Source organism: Arachis hypogaea, chromosome 15 (genome assembly GCF_003086295.3).
Source record: "Arachis hypogaea cultivar Tifrunner chromosome 15, arahy.Tifrunner.gnm2.J5K5, whole genome shotgun sequence".
NCBI classification, from domain to species: Eukaryota; Viridiplantae; Streptophyta; class Magnoliopsida; order Fabales; family Fabaceae; genus Arachis; species Arachis hypogaea.
In genome coordinates, this window is record NC_092050.1 from 120,736,475 (window position 1) to 120,748,177 (window position 11,703).

At 41.9% G+C, this 11,703-nt stretch overlaps 1 non-coding gene across 1 annotated transcript; it reads left to right on the forward strand.

The window, feature by feature from the left end:
* The first annotated feature begins 10,852 nt into the window (after nt 1-10,852).
* Nucleotides 10,853-10,960, forward strand: LOC112753524 (small nucleolar RNA R71). Its single transcript, XR_003177909.1, has one exon. It is a non-coding gene; the product is annotated as a small nucleolar RNA R71 (small nucleolar RNA).
* Nucleotides 10,961-11,703: the final 743 nt, after the last annotated feature.

Consider the following 11,703-nt stretch of genomic DNA (forward strand, 5'->3'; position numbering starts at 1 on the left):
TGACTCAGCTTTGCTAGAGTCCCCAATTAAAGGTGTCCAGGGTTCTTAAGCACACTCTTCTTTTTACTTTGGACTTCGACTTTAACCACTCAGTCTCAAGTTTTTACTTGACACCTTCACGCCACAAGCACATGGTTAGGGACAGCTTGGTTTAGCCGCTTAGGCCAGGATTTTATTCTTGTGGGCCCTCCTATCCACTGATAATCAAAGCCTTGGATCCTTTTTATCACCCTTGCCTTTTGGTTTAAAGGGGTATTGGCTTTTTCTGCTTGCTTTTTCTTCTTTTTTTTTTTGCATATATCTTATTTTTTCGCATATATCTTTTTTTTTTTGCAAGCTTTTCACTGCTTTTTCTTACTTCAAGAATCAATTTTATGATTTTTCAGATCATCAGATAACATTTCTCCTTTTCCTTTCATTCTTTCAAGAGCCAACAATTTTAACATTCATAAACAATCAAATTCAAAAATATGCACTGTTCAAACATTCATTCAGAAAACAATAGCATTGCCACCACATCAAGATAATTAAACTGTTTTAAAATTTGAAATTCATGCACTTCTTTTTCTTTTTCAATTAAAAACATTTTTCATTTAAGAAAGGTGATGGATTCATAGGACACTCATAGCTTTAAGGCATAGACACTAAGACACTAATGATCATAAGACACAAACATAGATAAACATAAGCATAAAAAAAAATTCGAAAAATAGGAAAGTAAAGAACAAGGAGACTAAAGAACGGGTCCACCTTAGTTATGGCGGCTTGTTCTTCCTCTTGAAGATCTTATGGAGTTCTTGAGCTCCTCAATGTCTCTTCCTTGCCTTTGTTGCTCCTCTCTCATGATTCTTTGATCTTCTCTAATTTCATGGAAGAGGATGGAATGTTCTTGGTGCTCCATCCTTAGTTGTCCCATGTTGGAACTCAATTCTCCTAGGGAGGTGTTGATTTGCTCCCAATAGTTTTGTGGGGGGAAAGTACATCCCTTGAGGCATCTCAGGGATTTCATGATGAGGAATTTTCTCATGCTCATGTCCATGAGTGGGATCTCTTGTTTGCTCCATCCTTTTCTTACTGATGGGCTTGTTCTCATCAATGAGGATGTCTCCCTCTATGTTAATTCCAACTAAATTACAGAGGTGACAAATGAGATGAGGGAAGGCTAATCTTGCCGAGGTAGAGGACTTGTCTGCCACCTTATAGAGTTCTTGGGATATAACCTCATGAACTTCTACTTCCTCTCCAATCATGATGCTATGAATCATGATGGCCCGGTCTATAGTAGCTTCGGACCGGTTGCTAGTGGGAATGATTGAACGTTGGATAAACTCCAACCATCTCCTAGCCACGGGCTTGAGGTCATGCCTTCTTAAATGAATCGGCTTTCCTCTTGAATCTCTCTTTTATTGAGCGCCCTCTTCACAAATGTCTATGAGGACTTGGTCCAACCTTTGATCAAAGTTGACCCTTCTAGTGTAGGGGTGTTCATCTCCTTGCATCATGGACAAGTTGAATGCCAACCTTACATTTTCTGGACTAAAGTCTAAGCATTTCCCCTGAACCATTGTAAGCCAATTCTTTGGGTCCGGGTTCACACTTTGATCATGGTTCTTGGTGATCCATGCATTGGCATAGAACTCTTGAACCATTAAGATCCCGACTTGTTGAATGGGATTGGTAAGAACTTCCCAACCTCTTCTTCGGATCTCATGTCAGATTTCTGGATATTCTTTCTTTTTGAGTTTGAAGGGGACCTCGGGGATCACCTTCTTCATGGCAACAACTTCATAGAAGTGGTCTTGATGCACCCTTGAGATGAATCTCTCCATCTCCCATGACTCGGAGGTGGAAGCTTTTGCCTTTCCTTTCCTCTTTCTAGAGGTTTCTCCGGCCTTAGGTGCCACAAATGGTTATGGAAAAACAAAAAGCAATGCTTTTACCACACCAAACTTAGAAGGTTTGCTCGTCCTCGAGCAAAAGAAGAAAGAGAAGAGTAGAAGAAGAAGAAAAATAGAGGAGATGGAGGAGGCTTTGTGGTTCGGCCAAGGGGGATGGGTAGTGTGTATGTTGTGTGAAAAGAAAGGGGTGAAGATGGGTTTATATAGGAGTTGAGAGGGGTGTAGGGTTCGGCTAGTATGGGTGGGTTTGGGAGGGAAAGTGGTTTGAATTTGGATGGTGGGGTAGGTGGGGTTTTATGAAGGATGGATGTGAGTGGTGAAGAGAATGGTGGGATTTGATAGGTGAGGGGTTTTTGGGGAAGAGGTATTGAGGTGATTGGTGAGAGGGTGAAGAAGAGAGAGAGTGGTGGGGTAAGTGGGGATCCTGTAGGGTCCACAGATCCTGAGGTGTCAAGGATAGCTCATCCCTGCACCGAGTGGCGTGCAAAAATGCCCTTTCTGCCAATTCTGGCGTTAAACGCTGGGCTTCTGCCCTTTTCTGGCGTTTAACGCCAGCTCCTTGCCCATTCCTGGCATTAAACGCCAGTCTGGTGCCCCTTTCTAGCGTTAAACGCCCAGAATGGTGCCAGACTGGGCGTTAAACGCCCATTTGCTGGCCTTACTAGCGTTTAAACGCCAGCAAGCTTTTCCTCCAGGGTGTGCTATTTTTTTCTCTGTTTTTCATTCTGTTTTTGCTTTTTCAATTGTTTTTGTGACTTCACATGATCATCAACCTACAGAAAATATAAAATAACAATGGAAAATAGATAGATATAACATTGGGTTGCCTCCCAACAAGTGCTTCTTTAATGTCAGTAGCTTGACAGTGGGCTCTCATGGAGCCTCACAGATGTTCAGAGCAATGTTGGAACCTCCCAACACCAAACTTAGAGTTTGAATGTGGGGGTTCAACACCAAACTTAGAGTTTGGTTGTGGCTTCCCAACACCAAACTTAGAGTTTGACTGTGGGAGCTCTGTTTGACTCTGTTTTGAGAGAAGCTCTTCATGCTTCCTCTCCATGGTTACAGAGGGATATCCTTGAGCCTTAAACACAAGGGATTCTTCATTCACTTGAATGATCAATTCTCCTCTGTCTACATCAATCACAGCTTTTGCTGTGGCTAGGAAGGGTCTGCTAAGGATGATAGATTCATCCATGCACTTCCCAGTCTCTAGGACTATGAAATCAGCAGGGATGTAGTGGTCTCCAACCTTTACCAAGACATCCTCTACAAGTCCATAAGCTTCTTTTCTTGAATTGTCTGCCATCTCTAGTGAGATTCTTGCAGCTTGTACCTCAAGGAACCCTAGCTTCTCCATTATAGAGAGAGGCATGAGGTTTACACTTGACCCTAGGTCACACAAAGCCTTCTCAAAGGTCATGGTGCCTATGGTACAAGGTATTGAGAACTTTCCAGGATCCTGTCTCTTTTGAGGTAGTCTCTGCCTAGTCAAGTCATCCAGTTCTTTGGTGAGCAAAGGGGGTTCATCCTCCCAAGTCTCATTACCAAATAACTAGTCATTTAGCTTCATGATTGCTCCAAGGTACTTAGAAACTTGCTCTTCAGTAATATTTTCATCCTCTTCAGAGGAAGAATACTCTTCAGAGCTCATGAATGGCAGAAGTAAATCCAATGGAATCTCTATGATCTTATTATGAGCCTCAGATTCCCATGGTTCCTCATTAGGGAACTCATTGGAGGCCAGTGGACGTCCATTGAGGTCTTCCTCAGTGGCGATCACTGCCTCTTCCTCCTCTCCAAATTCGGCCATGTTGATTGTGTTTATGGCCTTGCACTCTCCTTTTGGGTTCTCTTCTGTATTGCTTGGAAGAGTACTAGGAGGGAGTTCAGTAACTTTCTTGCTCAGCTGACCCACTTGTGTCTTCAAATTTCTAATGGAGGACCTTGTTTCAGTCATGAAACTCTGAGTGGTTTTAATTAGATCAGAGACCATGGTTGCTAAGTCAGAGTGGTTCTGCTTAGAGTTCTCTGTCTGCTGCTGAGAAGATGATGGAAAAGGCTTGCCATTGCTAAACCTGTTTCTTCCACCATTGTTGTTGTTGAAGCCTTGTTGAGGCCTCTGTTGGTCCTTCCATGAGAGATTTGGATGGTTTCTCCATGAAGGATTGTAGGTGTTTCCATAGGGTTCACCCATGTAATTCACCTCTTCCATTGATGGGTTCTCAGGATCATAGGCTTCTTCTTCAGATGAAGCGTCCTTAGTACTGTGGTGCATGAAATTGTGATCATCAATGGCGCCATCAACATGGTACGCTCAATTGTAATCTCAATTTTTTATCACAACTTCGCACAACTAACCAGCAAGTGCACTGGGTCGTCCAAGTAATAAACCTTACGCGAGTAAGGGTCGATCCCACGGAGATTGTTGGTATGAAGCAAGCTATGGTCATCTTGTAAATCTCAATCAGGCGGATATAAAATAGTTATGGAGTTTTCAAAAATAAATAATAAAAGAAGGATAAAAATACTTATGCAAATCATTGGTGAGAATTTCAGATAAGCACACAAAGATGCTTTCGTTCCTCTGAACCTCTGCTTTCCTGCTGCCTTCATCCAATCAGTCTTACTCCTTTCTATGGCTGGCTTTATATAAGGACATCACCATTGGCAATAGCTACTTTTGATCCTCTCTGGAAAATGGTCCGATGCGCTGTCACTGCATGGCTAATCGTCTGGAGGCATCACCCTTGTCAATGGCTGCATCCCATCCTCTTGTGAAAATGGTCCAAATGCTCTGTCACAGCACGGCTAATCATCTGAGGTTCTCGATCATGCTGGAATAGGATTCACCCTCCTTTTGCATCTGTCGTTACGCCCAGCACTCGCAAGTTTGAAGTTCGTCACAGTCATTCAATCCCAGAGTCCTACTCGGAATACCACAGACAAGGTTTAGACTTTCCGGACTCTCATGAATGCTGCCATCAATCTAGCTTACACCACAAAGATTCTGATTAGGAGATCTAAGAGATACTCATTCAATCTAAGGTAGAACGGAAGTGGTTGTCAGGCACGCGTTCATAGGGAATGATAATGATTGTCACGTTCATCACATTCAGGTTGAAGAGCGAATGAATATCTTAGAAGCGGAATAAGTTGAATTGAATAGAAAAATAGTAGTACTTTGCATTAATCTTTGAGGAACAGCAGAGCTCCACACCTTAATCTATGGAGTGTACAAACTCTACCGTTTGAAAATACATAAGTGAAAGGTCCAAGCATGGCCGAGAGGCCAGCCCCCATGATCTAAGAACCAGGTGTCCAAAGATGTTCTTAAGATACAATCCCCGATTCAAAGATCTCTAATATAGTAGTAAAAAGTCCTATTTATAATAAACAAGTTACTAGGGTTTACAGAAGTAAGTAATTGATGCATAAATCCACTTCCGGGGCCCACTTGGTTTGTGCTTGGGCAGAGCTTGAAGTTTACACGTGGAGAGGTCATTCTTGGAGTTGAACGCCAGCTTTTGTGCCAGTTTGGGCGTTGAACTCCACTTTGCAACTTGTTTCTGGCGCTGGACGCCAGAATTGGGCAGAGAGCTGGCGTTGAACGCCAGTTTGCGTCGTCTAAACTCGGGCAAAGTATGGATTATTATATATTGTGGGAAAGCCCTGGATGTCTACTTTTCAACGCAATTGGAAGCGCGCCATTTTGAGTTTTGTAGCTCCAGAAAATCCATTTTGAATGCAGGGAGGTCAGAATCCAACAGCATTAGCAGTCCTTCTTCTACCTCTGAATCTGATTTTTGCTCAAGTCCCTCAATTTCAGCCAGAAAATACCTAAAATCATAGAAAAACACCAAAACTCATAGTAAAGTCCAGAAATGTGAATTTAGCATAAAAACTAATGAAAACATCCCTAAAAGTAACCAGATTCTACTAAAAACATACTAAAAACAATGTCAAAAAGCGTATAAATTATCCGCTCATCACAACACCAAACTTAAATTGTTGCTTGTCCCCAAGCAACTAAAAATCAAATAGGATAAAAAGAAGAGAATATACTATAAATTCCAAACTATCAATGAAACATAGCTCCAATCAGATGAGCGGGACTTGTAGCTTTTTGCCTCTTGAATAGTTTTGGCATCTCACTTTATCGATTGAGGTTCAGAATGATTGGCATCTATAGGAACTCAGAGTTCAGATAGTGTTATTGATTCTCCTAGTTCAGTATGATGATTCTTGAACACAGCTATTTTATGAGTCTTGGCCGTGGCCCTAAGCACTTTGTTTTCCAGTATCACCACCGGATACATAAATGCCACAGACACATAACTGGGTGAACCTTTTCAGATTGTGACTCGGCTTTGCTAAAGTCCCCAATTAGAGGTGTCCAGGGTTCTTAAGCACACTCTTTTTTTTGCTTTGGACCTTGACTTTAACCGCTCAGTCTCAAGTTTTCACTTGACACCTTCACGCCACAAGCACATGGTTAGGGACAGCTTGGTTTAGCCGCTTAGGCCAGGATTTTATTCCTTTAGGCCCTCCTATCCACTGATGCTCAAAGCCTTGGGATCCTTTTTATTTACCCTTGCCTTTTGGTTTTAAGGGTTATTGGCTTTTTGCTCTTGCCTCTTGGTTTTAAGAGCTTTTGGCTTTTTCTGCTTGCTTTTTCTTTTTTTTTTCTATTTTTTTTGCTATTTTTTTTTCTATTTTTTTTCTGCAAGCTTTGTTCTTTGCTGCTTTTTCTTGCTTCAAGAATCATTTTTATGATTTTTTAGATTATCAAATAACATGTCTCCTTGTCATCATTATTTCAAGAGCCAACATCTTTAACATTCTTAAACAACAACTTCAAAATATATATGCACTGTTCAAGCATTCATTCAGAAAACAAGAAGCATTGTCACCACATCAATATAATTAAACTAAGTTCAAGGATAAATTTGAAACTCATGTACTTCTTGTTCTTTTGAATTAAAACATTTTTTTCATTTAAGAGAGGTGATGGATTCATAGGACATTCATAACTTTAAGACAAAGTTACTAACTACTAATGATCATGTAATGAAGACACAAACATGGATAAGCACTTAACATAGAAAACAAAAAACAGAGAATGTAAGAACAAGGAATGAGTCCACCTTAGTGATGGTGGCGTTTCCTTCTTGAGGAACCAATGATGTCCTTGAGCTCTTCTATGTCTCTTCCTTGTCTTTGTTGCTCCTCCCTCATTGCTTTTTGATCTTCTCTTATTTCATGAAGGATGATGGAGTGCTCTTGATGTTCCACCCTTAGTTGTCCCATGTTGGAACTTAATTCTCCTAGGGAGGTGTTGATTTGCTCCCAATAGTTTTGTGGAGGGAAATGCATTTGAGGCATCTCTGGGATCTCATGGTGATGAGCTTCCTGCGCCTCTTGAGCTCCATGAATGGGCTCTCTTGCTTGCTCCATCTTTTTCTTAGTGATGGGCTTCTCTTCCTCAATGGGAATGTCTCCTTCTATGAAAGCTCCAGTTGAGTAACATAAATGGCAAATAAGATGAGGAAAAGCTAGCCTTGCCATGGGGGAGGACTTTTCGGCTATTTTGTAGAGTTCAAGGGAGATGACTTCATGAACTTCTACTTCCTCTCCAATCATGATGCTATGAATCATGATGGCCCGATCCACAGTGACTTCGGATCGGTTGCTAGTGGGGATGATGGAGCGTTGGATGAACTCCAACCATCCTCTAGCTACAGGCTTGAGGTCCATTCTTCTTAGTTGAACCGGATTGCCTTTGGAGTCAATCTTCCATTGAGCTCCTTCCACACATATGTCCATGAGGACTTGGTCCAACCTTTGATTAAAGTTGACCCTTCTAGTGTAGGGGCGCTCATCTCCTTGCATCATAGGCAAGTTAAACGCCAACCTCACATTTTCTGGACTAAAATCTAAGTATTTCCCCCGAACCATTGTAACATAATTCTTTGGATTCGGGTTCTTACTTTAATTATGGTTCCTAGTAATCCATGCATTGGCCTAGAACTCTTGAACCATTAGGATGCCAACTTGTTGGATAGGGTTTGTTAGAACTTCCCAACCTCTTCTTTGGATTTCATGTCGGATCTCCGGATACTCATTCTTCTTGAGCTTGAAAGGGACCTCGGGGATCACCTTCTTCTTGGCCACAACATCATAGAAGTGGTCTTGATGAGCTTTGGAGATGAATCTTTCCATCTCCCATGACTCGGAGGTGGAAGCTTTTGTCTTCCCTTTCCCTTTTCTAGAGGATTCTCCAGTCTTAGGTGCCATCAATGGTAATGGAAAAACAAAAAGCTTATGCTTTTACCACACCAAACTTAGAATATTGCTCGCCCTCGAGCAAGAGAAGAAAGAATAGATGAAGAAGAAGAAGAAAATATGGAGAGGAGGGGGGAGGTGTGTTTCGGCCAAGAAGAGAAAAGAGGGTTGTGTTGTGTGAAAATGAGGAAGGATGGAGGGTTATATATAGGGAAGGGAGGGGGGGTAAGTTCGGCCATTTAGGGTGGGTTTGGGTGGGAAATTGATTTTTGAATTTTGAAAGTAGGTGGAGTTTATGAGATAGGTTTATGGGGAAGAGTGGATGGATGTGAGTAGTGAAGAGGTGATGGGGAAGAGAGATTGAGGTGATTGGTGAAGGGTTTTGGGGAAGAGTGTTTATGGGATTGTGCAAAAGAGGGGTGAGAAGAAGTGAGTGGAGGTAGGTGGGGATCCTGTGGGGTCCACAGATCCTGAGGTGTTCAAGGATTTACAACCTTGCACCAAATTAGGCATGCAAAATGCCCTTGCACACAACTCTGGGCATTCAGCGCCAGATTGGTGCTTGTTCTGGGCGTTGAACGCCCATTTGTTGCCCATTTCTGGCGTTGAACGCCAGAACCATGCTTGTTCTGGGCGTTCAGCGCCAGCTCTTCTCCAGGGTGCCTTTCTGGCGTTCAAACGCCTAGATGCTGCCCATTCCTGGCGTTCGGCGCCAGAACCATGCTCTGTTCTGGCGTTGAACGCCCAAAACATGCTTCTTACTAGCGTTTAAACGCCAGTAAGGTCTTCCTCCAGGGTGTGATTTTTCTTCTGCTGTTTTTGATTCCGTTTTCAATTTTTATATTTATTTTGTGACTCCACATGATCATGAACCTAATAAAACATGAAAAACAATGAAAATTAGATAAATAAACATTGGGTTGCCTCCCAACAAGTGCTTCTTTAATGTCAATGGCTTGACAGTGGGCTCTCATGGTGCCTCACAGATGTGCAGAGCTTTGTTGAGACCTCCCAACACCAAACTTAGAGTTTGGATATGGGGGTTTGATACCAAACTTAGAGTTTGGTTGTGGCCTCCCAACACCAAACTTAGAGTTTGACTGTGGGGGCTTTGTTTGACTCTGCTTTGAGAGAAGCTTTTTATGCTTCCTCTCCATGGATGCAGAGAGTGATCCTTGAGTTGTAAACACAAGGTTGTCCTCATTTATTTGAAGGATCAATTCTCCTCTGTCCACATCAATCACAGCTCTTGCTGTGGCTAGGAAGGGTCTTCCAAGGATGATGAATTCATCCTCATACTTCCCAGTATCTAGGACTATGAAATCAGCAGGGATGTAAAGGCCTTCAACCTTTACTAACACGTCCTCTACTTGTCCATAAGCCTGTTTTCTTGAATTGTCTGCCATCTCCAATGAGATTTTAGTGGCTTGCACCCCAAAGATTCCCAGTTTCTGTATTACAGAGAGGGGCATGAGGTTTATCCCTGAACCAAGGTCACACAGAGCCTTAAAGATCATGGTGCCTATGGTACAAGGTATTAAGAACTTTTCAGGATCCTGTTTCTTCTGAGGCAATGTCAGTTGATCCAGATCACTTAGTTCATTGGTGAACAAGGGAGGTTCATCTTCCCAAGTTTCAATACCAAATAATTTGGCATTCAGCTTCATGATTGCACCAAGAAACTTGGCAGCTTGCTCTTCAGTAACATCCTCATCCTCTTCAGAAGAGGAATACTCATCAGAGCTCATGAATGGCATAAGGAGATTCAATGGAATCTCTAAGGTCTCTAGATGAGTCTCAGATTCCTTTGGTTCCTCAGAGGGAAACTCCTTATTGATCACTGGACGTCCCAGGAGGTCTTCCTCCTTGGGATTCACGTCCTCTCCTTCCTTCACAGGTTCGGCCATGGTGATTAATTCAATGGCCTTGCACTCTCCTTTTGGATTTTCTTCTGTATTGCTTGGGAGAGTACTAAGAGGGATTTCAGTGATCCTTTTACTCAGCTGGCCCACTTGTGCTTCCAAATTTCTAATGGAAGACCTTGTTTCATTAATGAAACTTACAGTGGTCTTGGACAGATCAGAGACTAAGTTTGCTAAATTAGAGATATTTTGTTCAGAGTTCTCTGTCTGTTGCTGAGTAGATGATGGAAAAGGCTTGCTATTGCTAAACCTGTATCTTCCACCATTATTAAAGCCTTGTTGAGGCTTTTGTTGATCCTTCCATGAGAGATTTGGATGATTTCTCCATGATGGATTATAGGTGTTTCCATAAGGTTCACCTAAGTAATTTACCTCTGCTATTGCAGGGTTCTCAAGATCGTAAGCTTCTTCTTCAGAAGCTGCCTCTTGAGTATTGTTGGATGCAGCTTGCATTCCATTCAGACTCTGAGAAATCATATTGACTTGCTGAGTCAATATTTTATTCTGAGTCAATATGACATTCAGAGTATCAATTTCAAGAACTTCCTTCTTCATAGGCGTCCCATTACTCACAGGATTCCTCTCAGAAGTGTACATGAACTGGTTATTAGCAACTATGTCAATGAGTTCTTGAGCTTCTGCAGGCGTTTTCTTTAGGTGAATGGATCTACCTGCAGAGGTGTCCAATGACATTTTAGATAATTCAGACAGACCATCATAGAATATATCCAGGATGGTCCATTCTGAAAGCATGTCAGAAGGACACTTTTTGGTCAGTTGCTTGTATCTCTCCCAAGCTTCATAGAGGGATTCACCTTCCTTCTGTCTGAAGGTTTGAACAACCGCTCTAAGCTTGCTCAGCTTTTGAGGAGAAAAGAACTTGGCTAAGAAAGCTGTGACCAGCTTATCCCAAGAGTTCAGGCTGTCTTTGGGTTGAGAGTCCAACCACACTCTAGCTCTGTCTCTTATAGCAAAAGGGAAAAGCATGAGCCTGTAGACTTCAGGATCTACTCCATTAGTCTTAACAGTATCACATATCTGCAAGAATTTAGTTAAGAACTGAAAAGGATCTTCAGATGGAAGTCCATGGAACTTACAGTTCTGCTGCATCAGAGAAACTAGCTGAGGTTTCAGCTCAAAATTGTTTGCTCCAATGGCAGGAATGGAGATGCTTCTTCCATGTAAATTGGAATTTGGTGCAGTAAAGTCACCAAGCATTCTCCTTGCATTATTATTATTATTTTCGGCTGCCATCTCCTCTTCTTGTTCGAAAATTTCTGAAAGGTTGTCTCTGGACTGTTGTATTTTAGCTTCTCTTAGTTTTCTTTTTAGAGTCCTTTCAGGTTCTGGATATGCTTCAACAAGAATATTCTTGTCTTTGATCCTGCTCATATGAAAAAGAGGGACAGAATAATAATAATAATAGGGATCCTTTTTACCACAGTATAGAGTCCCTGTGTGAATAGAAGAAAAGAAGAAGAGAAAATCTGAACTCAGAGAGAGAGAGGGAGTTCGGATTTTTGGTGAGTGATGTGAAGAAGAGATGTTAGTAGATGAATAAACAGAAAGAGATGAGAAAGAAGGATTTTCGAAAATTA